At 44.2% G+C, this 12,806-nt stretch overlaps 1 protein-coding gene across 1 annotated transcript in view; it reads right to left on the minus strand.

Moving 5' to 3' along the window:
* Positions 1–12,806, minus strand: part of ARHGAP6 (Rho GTPase activating protein 6) — a gene marked incomplete at its 5' end in the record, with an annotated part of 482,519 nt that overhangs the window by 406,205 nt on the left and 63,508 nt on the right. The gene's annotated exons all lie outside the window — the stretch shown is intronic.

Consider the following 12,806-nt stretch of genomic DNA (forward strand, 5'->3'; position numbering starts at 1 on the left):
ACCATGCCCCACCCACCCACCAGGAGGAGTAAATTCCCCGGTATGTGTGGTTCTTTGTGTGCCAGCTAAGCGGTGGGACCCATAGCCAAGGGTTGGTCCTCCAAAACAGCAGACGGGGTCCTGGGTGCTGCGAGTGAAAGCACCTGGGAAACAAGGGTGCCAGAGAATAAGAATGAAGCCCTGGCAAGATATGCAACAAGCATGTTTTGATTACATAGGCCAAAAAAAGCAAAATATTTTAGGACAAAACAAAAAAACTATTCATGGTATATAATATCTGCAAAACATAGTACATTAGTGATGTAACCACATGTACATCATAATAACGGTTTGACGGCATTTCTGAGACATTCTATAAAATGTAGAGGAAAGCTGAAAAAGATGTGGTTGCTGCCTTCTTTGAAGTAGAGAGAATTAAGATCCAAAATGGCACAGGAAACAAGGACTCATTAGCACAAGGGAAACTGTCAGTGGAGAGGGCTTCACTATAGGAGAAGCATGGCTTGAAGGGCCTCTGGCAAATTTCTGGTTGGGTAGAAGATGGTCCTCACTGACAACCAGCATTCTGTTAGAACATATTTGCACCTTTAATTCTTCTTTTAAAAGATTTTATTTATTTATTTGAGAGAGAGAGAGAGAATGAGAGGGAAGGAGGGGCAAAATCAGGGTCCCCACTGAGAGGGGCGCCTGACACGGGCTTCAATCCCAGGACCCCCGGGATCATGACCTGAGCCAAAGGCAGGCACTTAACCAAGTGAGCCACCCAGGCAGCCCTGCACCTTGAATTCCCGTCAGACTCTGGAAGGGATGTCTCTAAGTACAAAAGTTTGGCATGCAAAATAACGTTACTGTCTGGGATCGAATGAGGTATATTTAATAAATTTCATTGGCTAGTTGTTTTCTAAAAGTTTGTTTCCTTAGCATTTGCAATGAATGACTAGTTTGCTGATTAGACCTGGCAATGCTGTAGACCACCTTGAACTAACCTGGAAACACAGAAAATGTCTTTAGAGAACATCAGAATAAAAACTCCCACATCCATCCATGTTCTCTTCACATTATTGCTCAGGAACATTGTGACCACTGGAGCGTTTCTGTGTCCTCTAACCCTCTAAAGTTGATTGCTCCGGCAGTAATACCTCCTGTGCCCATGATTATTACAGCAGGAGTAGAAATGTGACCTTTGGTGCTTATAGAGTGGCCTGCAGAATTATCAAAAGCTGAATAGGGAAAAAATAAAGCAGTGAGAAGAAGCTAACTGACAAAGCTACCTACTATATGATTCCAACTACGCAGCAATCTGGAAAAGGCAAAACTATGGAGATGGTAGAAAGGTCCATAGTTGGGAGGGTTAGGGAGGGGGTGCTGGCAGGGATGAATAAGGGAAACTACGTTGTCTGGCACTATAAGGGTGGATACGCATCATTACGCATTTGTCCAAAGCCATAGAACATACGACACCAAGCGTGAAGCCTAATGTAGAGTGTGGACTCTGGGTGACGATGACGGGTCAGTGTAGGCTCAACAGTGGTAACAAATGTCCCACTCTGGTGGGGGGTGTTCATAGTGCCAGAGGCTGTGCACTTGTGCGTGAAGGCAGGGGGCATAGGTGGAGTCTCTGTACCCTCCCCGCAGTGATGTTGTAAACCTAAAACTGCTCTAAAAAGTAGAGTCTCTTTAAAGAAAGAAGGTAGGAAGCAGAAAAAAATGGGCCTCTCAGCTCTCAGTAGCTATTCATTCACTCTGCCCCGTCTCCGTGGAGCCTTGGCCAAGGCCAGCTAGCTAACTGGCAGAGCCCAGAAATGGGAAGGCAGGGCTCCTTGTTCAAACATTATTAAGAATTCCAAGATGGTGACAACAAAGCATTAAACCCAGCGGGGGTCCCTCTAAACATCAGGTCCCGTGTGACTGCACAGGTCACATGCCAGTGAAGCAGCCCGGCCTTAGCAAGCAGTTGCCACTCTCCCACTTAAAGCACTTAGGATCCCCTGTAAACAATGGGCAAGAAGTCCCAAGTCCTTAACAGGTTTCACTTGCCCTTCCAGATCGACCCACCTCTCTTCAGCCCCACCCTACTCTCTGTATTCCAGTCACCTAACGTTTCTTCAGTTTCTTGAACTTTCTATGCTCTCCTGGCCACAGCATCTTCGCATGTGTTTCCCTTACTGGGACTGTAATTCCCCCTGTTTTTCATCACTGTAAATGCTACTGATCTTGCAAGCCTCAGTTAAGCAAAGAAGTGACAGCTGGGCCGCCTGGGTGGCTCACTCGGTGGTTAAGCGTCCGACTCTTGATTTTGGCTCAGGTCACATCTCAGGGTCATTGTGGGATTGAGCCCCATAGCTGGTTCCAAGGCCAGTTCCATGCTCAACAGGCAGCCTGCTTCTCCCTCTCCCTCTGCCCCTCCCATTGCTTGTGCTCTCTTTCTTGCTCACGCTCTCTCAAATAAATAAATAAAATCTTTTTTAAAAAAATAAAAGAGAAAGAAAAAAATATTTTTATACAAGAAATAACCTTCTCATTTTTTATATATGTAAATCTGTATTTTCACAAAATGATTTCACATTAAATTAGGCAGACTGGTAGTTTTCAGTATAGCTTGTCATATTGTCAATTGTTGAAAAAGCACAAGTTTCCAAATACTTGATTTTGTTTACAAGATAAAATCAAAGCCTACAATGATGTTGTCTTCTGGATGACCACAATTTCCTACCAATGTCTCCATTCTCTTAAAAATGAAGGATCAAAACAAGGCTTAGACTACTCCTACAAAATATCATTTCTATTATATCATAATGTCAGTCACAGATGTCCAAAAGGATCCAAGTTATCCAAAATTAGCACCCAAGGACTTAGCAGATAAGGTCCGCCCCCCGTCCCCACACCAGGCTTGGAACCTCGAAGACATTTGAATTTGGCCTCTTAATTTTCTGATCCCCTGACCTACACTTATCTTCAAACTTGGACACTCTAGGTGGATCCACTTTATGGTTCTGCACCATGTTATCTTTGATCATGCTATGTTCCTGGCTTATGAGTGTCTTCATGTCTCTTTTCTGCCCACCTGATTCAAGCATTTAATAAATCTTTTGTTGTTGTTGTTAAAACTAACTATATAGTACTTTCCATAAAATGACCCACGCTATGAACCTATACTTTGATAAGTAACTAGGGTGATCAACCTATCCCAGTTTGCTGGGGACTTTCCACCTTTACCACTGAAAGTCCTGTATGTATCTCAGAAACCCCACTCCATCCCCTAAGGCCTGGGCAAACAGGGATGGTTGGTCATTCTGTAAACTTTGATATAAATTATGAGCTTATCTGTGTTTTCCACAGGCTTAACACAGGGATTTAAGCATAATTTTTGTTTAAAAAATTTCTGATTAATTTCAACCACATGCATTTGTGTCACTGTGTTTTTAAGAAGACATTTTCATAAGTGATTTTTCTATGAATTCATCATAAGGTCCAAGTACTGTTATAATTAGACAAAACGGTCAGTTCCTGGCAACCTGAACATGAAGAGAAAAAGAAAAGCACAGAGCCAAAATGTTAATAGCATTTAAAAATATGGCAGAGCTAGGAAAATCCTTGCTAACAGAGTTTACAGCTTATCTATGACCACCAAGAAATACTTGAGAAGGATTAAGGTTTGTGACCAATTACTATAGATGATTAACATCTGTTCTATTACCTTTTTTTTTTTTTTAAGTAAGCTCTACGCCCAACAAGGGGCTCAAAACTCATAGCCCCAGGATAAAGAGCCTCATGCTCCACCAACTGAACCAGCCAGGCACCCCTCTACCATCTTTATTCTTGATAGTAATAGTAAGGTATTGAATCTGCCCTTTTATCCCTGTCAAATATGTTACATTAAAAATTATTTTGAATCCCCATGAGGGAAGCAAATATCATTCTGTGAGCTGTAAGGAATTACAGAGTTTATAACTGTTAATATAAAAGGCAAAGCCAAAGTCAACATTTTTAATCAAAAAGTGACATCAGGTCAAGCCTTGAACTTGGCTCTTGAGAAAAGCAAGCAATCAAGCAGAAGCAATAATGTTCCAGGCAGAGGGAAGAGCATGCATAAAGACTTATAAGTGAGAGACCACAAGGCGTATTCAAGGAGCTGAATGAGTTTCTTTCGTTCGAGATAGAATTTGAGAAGAGGACAGGTAGTGCTAGACCAGTGATAAGGAAGTGAAGAGGTAGATTCAGACCCCAGAGCGTCTTACCAACAAGGTCACAGAGTTTGTACTGGATTCAAAGAGCAATGGAAAGACATCAAAGTATTTGAGTAGGGAAGCGGATGTCAGATTTTCATTTTCCGACACACCACTCAAATAGCAAAAGGGGAGAGTACACTGTTGATGAGTCAAGCTGGAGGCAAAAAGCCCACTCCTGAGGCTGTCACTGGCCATCGTGTGATGGAATATAGGGCAGTGGGGAAGGAGACAGGGAGACTGGAGAGATGTTTAAGTAGAAGACATGTCATGAGATCAGTAACTGGATGTGGGATGGGGTCATGCGAGAGCCAACGGCTGAAACTGACGTTCAAGAGTCTGGCTTCAGCAATCAGTGGACCCCGTGCCCTTCACCGGCCTGGGAGCTCAGGCAAGAGGGCTGGGTGGGGTTGGAGAGACAAGGAGTTCAGCTGCTTTATACATTCAGTCCTAAGCTGACAAAACACCAGTTTACAGTGCCATGTTTATAATCCAAATAGCTATTTTCACTTCAGAAACACACCCCAAGAATCAAATACAGTCTCAAAACAAATGTTTCCACTTGTGCAAAATAAAGAACGCAGAAAGTAGATGGAACAGAGGTGCCAATTTGTAATAGGTCTGGACTTTCAATGATAGAATGCCCTGTGGCATTTTTTTCTGTAAATTTTCTTATAGGCAAATGGCTCTGTGGTGATTGCCAAGATCCCACACACCACTCTCAAAAGCAATTTAACCAGAACACAGGCCACTGTGTTGCCGGTGCACGAATTCCTGAGAATCCACAGGGAGTCAAGGGAAAATGGTAACCAGAAGGAGAGTTGTAATTTCGACTACATAAGAATCCCAGAGCATATCTGGATGATAACATACCAGCTCAAGAAGATTGTCAGAGAACCAGATGCTCTCCATGTTTAACATGGATGCAAACAGTCTTATATTCATTTCAAGACTCTTGGCCCAGAAACAAACAGGAAAAACCTCAGTGTTGCAGCAGTAAAACAAAATCTTGTACAAAACTTAAACTTGTAGAGTATACATGGTTGATGCCCCACCCCTGACCTTCACCTTTGCCTGTTGAAGGCTGCCTACCAGAAACGCCAGTAAATCTAGGCCTGAGGGCTTTTTTTCTGGCTGAAGGAGCAAGTCTTCCTCACACAGGGCAAGCTGGAAATACCAGAAAGTTAATGCCCCTGGAAGCAGCCCTTACTGAAGACAAATGAGGTGTTGGTAGGCAAATACCCCAATCTCCTAGGCTCCCAGTTGGGATAACTCTGAGGGGTGTTCTACACGGTCTCCCAAAGTCTTATGGCCGGACTGAGCCCAGTTACAGGTAGTAGGCAAACATTCGAGTGCATGTAGTTTATTTTGGAGGTGTTCCCAGGAAACTAGTAGAGGAGCGTGAAGTGAGAGAGGAAAAGGAAGATATCCAGTAGCGCAGATTACCACTGTGGGAAACTGGGGATTGATCCCGCTGGGGCCTCTGAGAGATGGTTGTAGAACATGCCTCAGAGTTATCCCAGCAAAGCTAAGAAAGCTGGTACATTTATGTACCAGTGACCATAGGTCACAGGCTCAAAGTGGATCCCAGAAGAAGTGGAGAGCATGTGCCGGTAGCCAGAGGCCAATGGGTCAGGGTGCACAAGAACGATGAATGCTAAGGGGCAGTGACAGCATCTACTACAGGGAGGCACAAACTCCACAGAAGGGTGCCAGCAAGCAGTTCTCAGTGACTGACCGAGCTAAGTCATGGAGGGCAAGTAGGAGCCAGTAGGGTTTGGGGCAGGGTGAGAGGGGTGCTATGGGAGCGGGACAGGACAGTAGGCAGGATCAGAGTCAGTCTAAAGAAGGCCATTAGATGGGAAGCTCTTGGGCCCCTCCCCAGGAGAACTGCTGCAGGCGTGATGCCAGGGAAAGGAAGCAGAGCTGGAGAGAGATGGAATCAAGGAGACACGAAGGATGTGATGGTAAGGAATGTGAGAAGATGATTTGTAGACGGCTGCCTCAAGAGACCAAACGGCTGCAGTGTTCATTATGCCAGGAACACAGAAAAACAGAACACCCTAGAGTGAACATCGTGATTTAATTTTTTTTTTAACATGTTGAGTTTGAAGCCTATGGGGAATCCAAGTAGAGAGATGCTGTGGACATTACTGGTCAGCAACTTAGAAGCAATCTGTGCCTATCACGAGAATACAGGGAGCAAAATTAACTCCACAAAGATTTTTTAAAATGTATCTACTCTGTGCCAGGCACTGTGTTACTCCCTAGAGGTACGCCATGATGAATATGAAGGAAGAAGTCTCTTCCCCACTGGATCTTTCAGTAAAGTACAGTTTCTGCTGCCCTGATGTTGGCAGAAACCATGGTGGCTAATAAGACGTCCAAGAAGAACGTGAACGCTGAGAACGGAAGAACGCGGAGCAATTCCAGCGTCTGAAGGACAGCCAGAAGAAGGAAAGCATTTGAAAGAAACCAAGCACAAATGGTCAGTGGAGTACAAAAAACACGAAGAAGATAAAGACTAAAAAGAACTTACGACAACCATGCGGTTTTACAGGCTATAGTAGTGTGATATGTGTTGAGGTCGAGGGGGCAGTGCTGAGCAAATGACCCAGAATATGATCTTAGATCTGACAGGCGCAGTGGAGTTCCCGCCTCAGAATTCAACACCAAGGTAGTCTAGTCCATCCCACTGGTAGCAGCTCTCAAGCGGCATTTAGACCTTGAGCAGAAACTCTGAGATTTCTAATTAATTCTCAGGTAATTTAATCCACCAAGAGAATAATTTTTACACTGGAAAACAGCCAGTGCTATTTAGAGGAAGAGGAGCTATAGATAGGGGAACACCGCAGTCCTATTTTTTAATTGGCCAGGCTCTGATATGGAAGTCTTTTTGTTTCTCACACAAAATGAGGGACTGGCTCCCTTTCGAACTGGGGCCCAGCAGAACGGCTCCTGAAAAGAAGGGAGGTGATGATGGCCATTCCGCCGCCATCGAGGGAGTGAGCGGAAAATACACCACCGGCATTCACAAGCGCATCACAGACTGGGTTTCTCAGGCCCTCAGAAAGATCTGGAAATTTGCCACAAAGGAGGTAGGAACTCCAAATGTGCGCACTGACTCTGCTTTGAGCTGAAGGCAGACGCTTAACCAACTGAGCCACCCCGGAGCCCCAAGAACAGAATCTTCTTAAAGGTGTACTTTTCTAGTCTGTATACACACTGTCTTAGTCGGTTCAGGGTCCTATAACAAAAATACCATAAACTGAGGGTTTATAAGCAAAAACATGTATTTCTCACAGTTCTGGAGACTGAGAAATCTAAGATCAAGGTGCCAGCAGATTTAAGATATGCTGAAGGCCCACCTCCTGGTTCATAGATGGCCATTTTTTTTTTCACTGTGACCAGGGAGAGCTCTGGGGTCTCCTTTATAAAGGCACCAATCCCATTCATCTTCCCTCATGACCTAATCACCTCCCAAAGTCCACCTCCTAATATGACCACCTTGAGGATCAGGATTTTGACATACGAATTTGGAGGGGACATAAATATTTTATCCATTGCGCATATCCTATATTACATTCCTCTGATTTAACAAGATAAAAGAGTATAATAAATCAAAACAGAAACAAAAAATATTCACAATTTTTAATGTAAATTGCTAACCTAAATTGCCAAGTTAAAGCTATGTGTCCGCCAGTGGCCAGCTTCAGCCAATCCTCATAAGCATCTTATAAGATGGGCTCCTGTCCTGGAAAGTAGCACTGAGGTCCTCTAGCCCATCCCACTGGTAGTAGCTCTCAAGTGGCCTTTAAACTCTGAGAAGTTGTGAAATTCCTAAATTAGTTCTCAAGCAATTTATTCCACTGTTAAAGAGCTTTTTTTATCCTGGGAAATAGCAAACTCAATTTAGATTAAGAGGATCTATACCAAGGAACATTTGATGTGAAGACTGTCCTCTTCTGACCAAGACCCACAGGTGAAGGAGTCTTGCTTAAGATTACAATGTTCATTTTCCCTTTTTGTAGTATCACCTCATTTCCCAATTTGAGATTAAATTCAAGAAAAAAATGTTTTTTCCTAGAATGCTTTTCCAACTTCTCACCTCGCATCAGCCACTCGAGCTGTCAACCAGAGTTCTTTTAACATGAAAGAACTCTAACCAATTGGGATTACTGTGATCGTTTCCCAAACTTCATAAGGTGACAGCAGGAAGGAGAAGTCCAGGGGTTTGGGGCTCCCACTCTTGGACCTTGACATGCCCCCATACCCCCTCCACACAGACAGTGGAGAAGCCTGGTATCAAGGAAGCACCCGTAAATCCAGGGAGCTGTCCAGCCCCTCGGTGGGACTACCAGGCCCGTATAGATACGAGCAGGAACTCTGAAGCAGGCTGACATCAGCAGCTGCCATGGACACGAACCTCAGGCTCCAGAAACCTCTGCACTATCCACCCTTTGAGACAAGCCCTAACATTCCATTTCAAAGCCCAAGATAGTGTCTTGGCCCTTCAAATGCTTGACTCTTTTCTATGACCCCTGCCCAAGCACACAGCTTAACCAGGCTACTTTCTCACCAAAAAAACTCAGTCCTTGGTGACCCATCCTGGTTAGGATTCAGATTGTGAGTTCCTAGGCATTTACCACCAGTTTCCTAACCTTTCTCGAATGCCAGTATCTCTTTGTGTCATTCTCTGATGAATGGTTGCCTCCAAGACTAGACTATAAACTCTGTAACAAGGATCTAGACTGTTTTGCTTACCACTGTATTTCTCAGTGCCTAGCACATAGTAGGGACTTATTCAGTGTTTACTGAGTGAATCACAGGCCCTAAAATATTCCTTATCTAACCTGATTTGCGTGGGTGTCATTTCCTGCATGAAGCGTTCTCAGACCATCCCAACCAAAATGACTTTCTCTTTTATTCCTTTTTCTGCCACCTGCACCACTTCCAAGGTACCTAAAAGCACAAGAGGAAGAAGGAGGGCTTTCTGGGCTCAGAGGCACTCAGAGGATGAACCGAGGAGAGGAGACTATAAAGCTCAAAAGAGGGAAAGGACAAAACAAGGGAAAGATGGTAACCTTGATTAAGGTAAATTAGTCTGAAGAATGTGAAACCATGGGTCAAAAACTAATGATCTACAGTGGTCAGCAAGAGCTGTGATAAAATTATGTAACAAAACAGCTCACCAAGAAAACCATGATTTCCTTGCTCATGTATCTTACACGGCTCTGTTTCAGGCTGCAGTCAACTGGGTTTGGCTCCAGGCTTCAAGCTGGGTCCAGATCTGTTTCTTGAAGCCTAGGTTGAAGGGGTAACAGCTACGTGGGGCGTGCTCTAATCACTGCACCATTAGGAGGCCAAAGGCCAATCCTAACCATGCCAGCATACGTAAGAGCTCCTCTGGCCTCACATCTGCTAACCTACTAACAGCTAAAGCAAGTCATATGGCCAAGATCAACATCAAAGAGGTATGAAAAATATACCCTAGTCACCCGAGGACACTGCAGGAACACACTAGATGCGTAATGAAGAATTGAGAACAAAAGCTATCACACTGTACAGAAAGCCCATCGCTATGGCCCAAAAGAAAAAGAGCATGCCAGCACTCAAAGCACACTTTGATGAGGAACGGGTTTTTTGGAAAAGGTAGAAATGAATGACTTATTCACTGAGTTCACCAAAGGGAAAATGCCGCTGAAATCACAAAGCAGTCCGAGGTTTCCTGTGTGAGTTAGGAAACTGGGTTCTACAAACATCTAGAAATTTCCAGTGTTCACATGAAATCTACACATTCCATGCAAAATACAGCTGTTATTTATTGTGTAACTGAGTTCAAAGCTAGCTTATTTGGAGCCTTGCCCCAAGTTCTCCATCCTCACCAAACAGTAACATTTGTGGTAGTCTTAGGATTAGTTTCTCTGGGAAAGCACTCTGAGCCCGGGAGTTGCATGCAGAAGGCTGATTAGAGAATCCTCTAGGGAGATAAACCTATGAGGAAGTGAGGGGGGAAGGAAGGACCAGGCACAGGGAGGAGTCCTGCAATGCAGTTGCAACCGAGGCCTCAGCTGAGCAGACAAGGAGCTTTGGAACTTGGGTGGCCCTTCAGACACAAGGAGGTAGGGCCTCTATAACACCAAATTGGCCAGTCCATGGCTATGGATCACCCTCTCAGAGGCAATGTAACCTTGAGAAAGTCAGTGCCATAGGGCTGAAGACAATACCAGTGAGGGGAGCAGCTGTGAGCCCTCGCAAGGTATCGTCCCCGGCAGCTGGAGTTGGGTGGGTGTCAGTCCCTGGAAAGGGTCCTTAACAGAGCACTGCAGAATCCACCACAGCTGGTATCCACTGATCTGTTGGGGAACTTCTGTTAAGTAACTGGGGGAGGAGAGAAGAGCAAGTGATTGTACAAGAGGGCCAGGAGAAGGGAGGAAGAGAATGGGAGGAATGTCCTCCATCTGCTCCCTAGGCTTGGGTTTGAGTTGTATGGTTAAGGCCCTTCCATTTCCATGAGAGACTCCACACCCAAGCTTCAGATAAAAATGGCCAAGGCTGACCCAGAGCTAGGGAGCTGTCCACTCTTTCTCTCCTCTGCATGGAAACCAGCAGCATGCTTGGAGAGTACAGGGCCTGGACTTTTGCTTGTACTGATCTGGGTAATGGGTAGAAAGGTAAACTTAAAGAAGCCCAGAGAAGATAGAATGATCTATATGACAGCCAGGAGCAACCCCATCCCGGGGAGAAAAGAAGGGATACAGAAAGGGAGGGGAAGGTAGCTGCGGCAGTGCTGTGAAAGAGAAAACAACCTGAGGAGGCAAAGTAGGGAGAGGAAAGGGAAAAGAGGGGAAGAAGAGAGGAGAGACAGAAAATATGCAAAGATGGCTACCATGCTGTAGGGTAGGATTTAGGGATTTGGACCACTTAAGATTTTCTGTGTGCCATGCAATCTAATTTGACTTTAATTCTTTCAAGTGCAACCAATTCTTTAAAGTGTAATTTCATTTTTTGCAACACCCAGTTGGACTCAACAGGAAGTGGCTTGGCTTTATCCACACTATACAAAAGAAACGAGAGAAGGAACAAAGATTCCTTCTTTGTTTGATGGAGGTGCAACACTTAGGGGATGTCCTTGTGATGGTTCTCGAAGGGTTGTCTTGTGCTTTATGCTACTCCTTGCTGTGTTATTGACTTTTAAGAACCCTAAGAAGTGGCTGCAGCTTCTACTTATTCATAGCCTCCACATGCCTCATGATCTCTTTGAGGGCAAATGTTATATATGCAGATTCAAGGTGCTTGGCAGTCCTTGTAGAGCACAGGATCAAGGAATGAAACTCGGAGAAGGAATGGGTGGATCCGGATGGGGTCACATGATCAGCTAAAGTGGAAATGAAATCAGTAGCCAGGATCTCCCTTAGGCCTAATCCAGGGAACATTCAAGAAAGCAGTGGGAGCATCTTACGAGTGTGAAAGACACCATTTCTTAGATTGCTTTTCAGATCTCTGGAGGCTCAGTGTTACTTTTTAAAATCTTTAAGACCCCATCTGGACGCAATAGTAAATTTATCCACTCTTTCATTTAGGTGCTACTTTCACTTTCAAACGAAACCTGTCCATCATCAGTAATTTAATAGTTTAAATATGTTAGGAAGACACTTAGCAAAACATAAACATTGCTGAACATGTGATGATTGAAAATGGCACATTGCAAAACACCTCAGTCAATGCTGAACTCTCTCCAGTCTGTTTCTTATTTCCTCTGTTCATCTTACTTCCCATAACATGATGCTCAAATACTTCTCCCTCTGTAAGTATTCATTTCATTAAGTGGGATTTGGCTCTGACAGTGGCCAATTCACGAGTTACATTCATGACTGTAAGTTTTCCGTCCTACATGTAAAAGACTGGAAGCATCTTCATTACGACCCTTCAATGCTTAGCTATCACTTGTGGACAGCTAAGATTACAATCTGTATGGATGGGTCCCTAACAGACTAGGCTGGTAGGCTTTTTTGCCCCTTTGTGTTTTGACAATGTACAATGCTCAGCTCTTCCTGCATTCAACGCCACCTTCTAAGAACCTTATTTCTCTTATCCTAGTTCCCACCATCTCAAATGATAACATCAACAAAAGTCTAAAGGGATGACAGACCGTGACCATGCACGACTTCCACAGCTCATTCATAGGCAGCATTTTCTGTCCAGAGTTCCCTGAAAAAGCCAGATGTGGAAATGAGTGTCTCTACGAGTGTCGCTGGTGGTCGTTACAGCACAAGAGTTGGTTCCACACTCTTCGTTTCATTAAAAGCAAGCCAAGAAAGCATTCCTACCATCATTTAGCATTCAGAGACGGGTCAGGTGAGGTTTGAGTTGCCCAGAGGAAAAATCCATGAGGCTAACAGAACTAGAACCACAGGCAAAGTAACTGACAATTGGGGTTATGTTCAGGGTTTTAAAAACTCCATCTTCCTTTATAAATATATATTATAAAAATAGCTCTGAAGGAATGTAATCTGATTCTTATTGCTGGCTGCTTGGTTACTGTTAAATCAGGTCGTGCATAAAAGTATAGCTTGTCAC

This window comes from Martes martes, assembly GCF_963455335.1.
Source record: "Martes martes genome assembly, chromosome: X".
NCBI lineage: Eukaryota > Metazoa > Chordata > Mammalia > Carnivora > Mustelidae > Martes > Martes martes.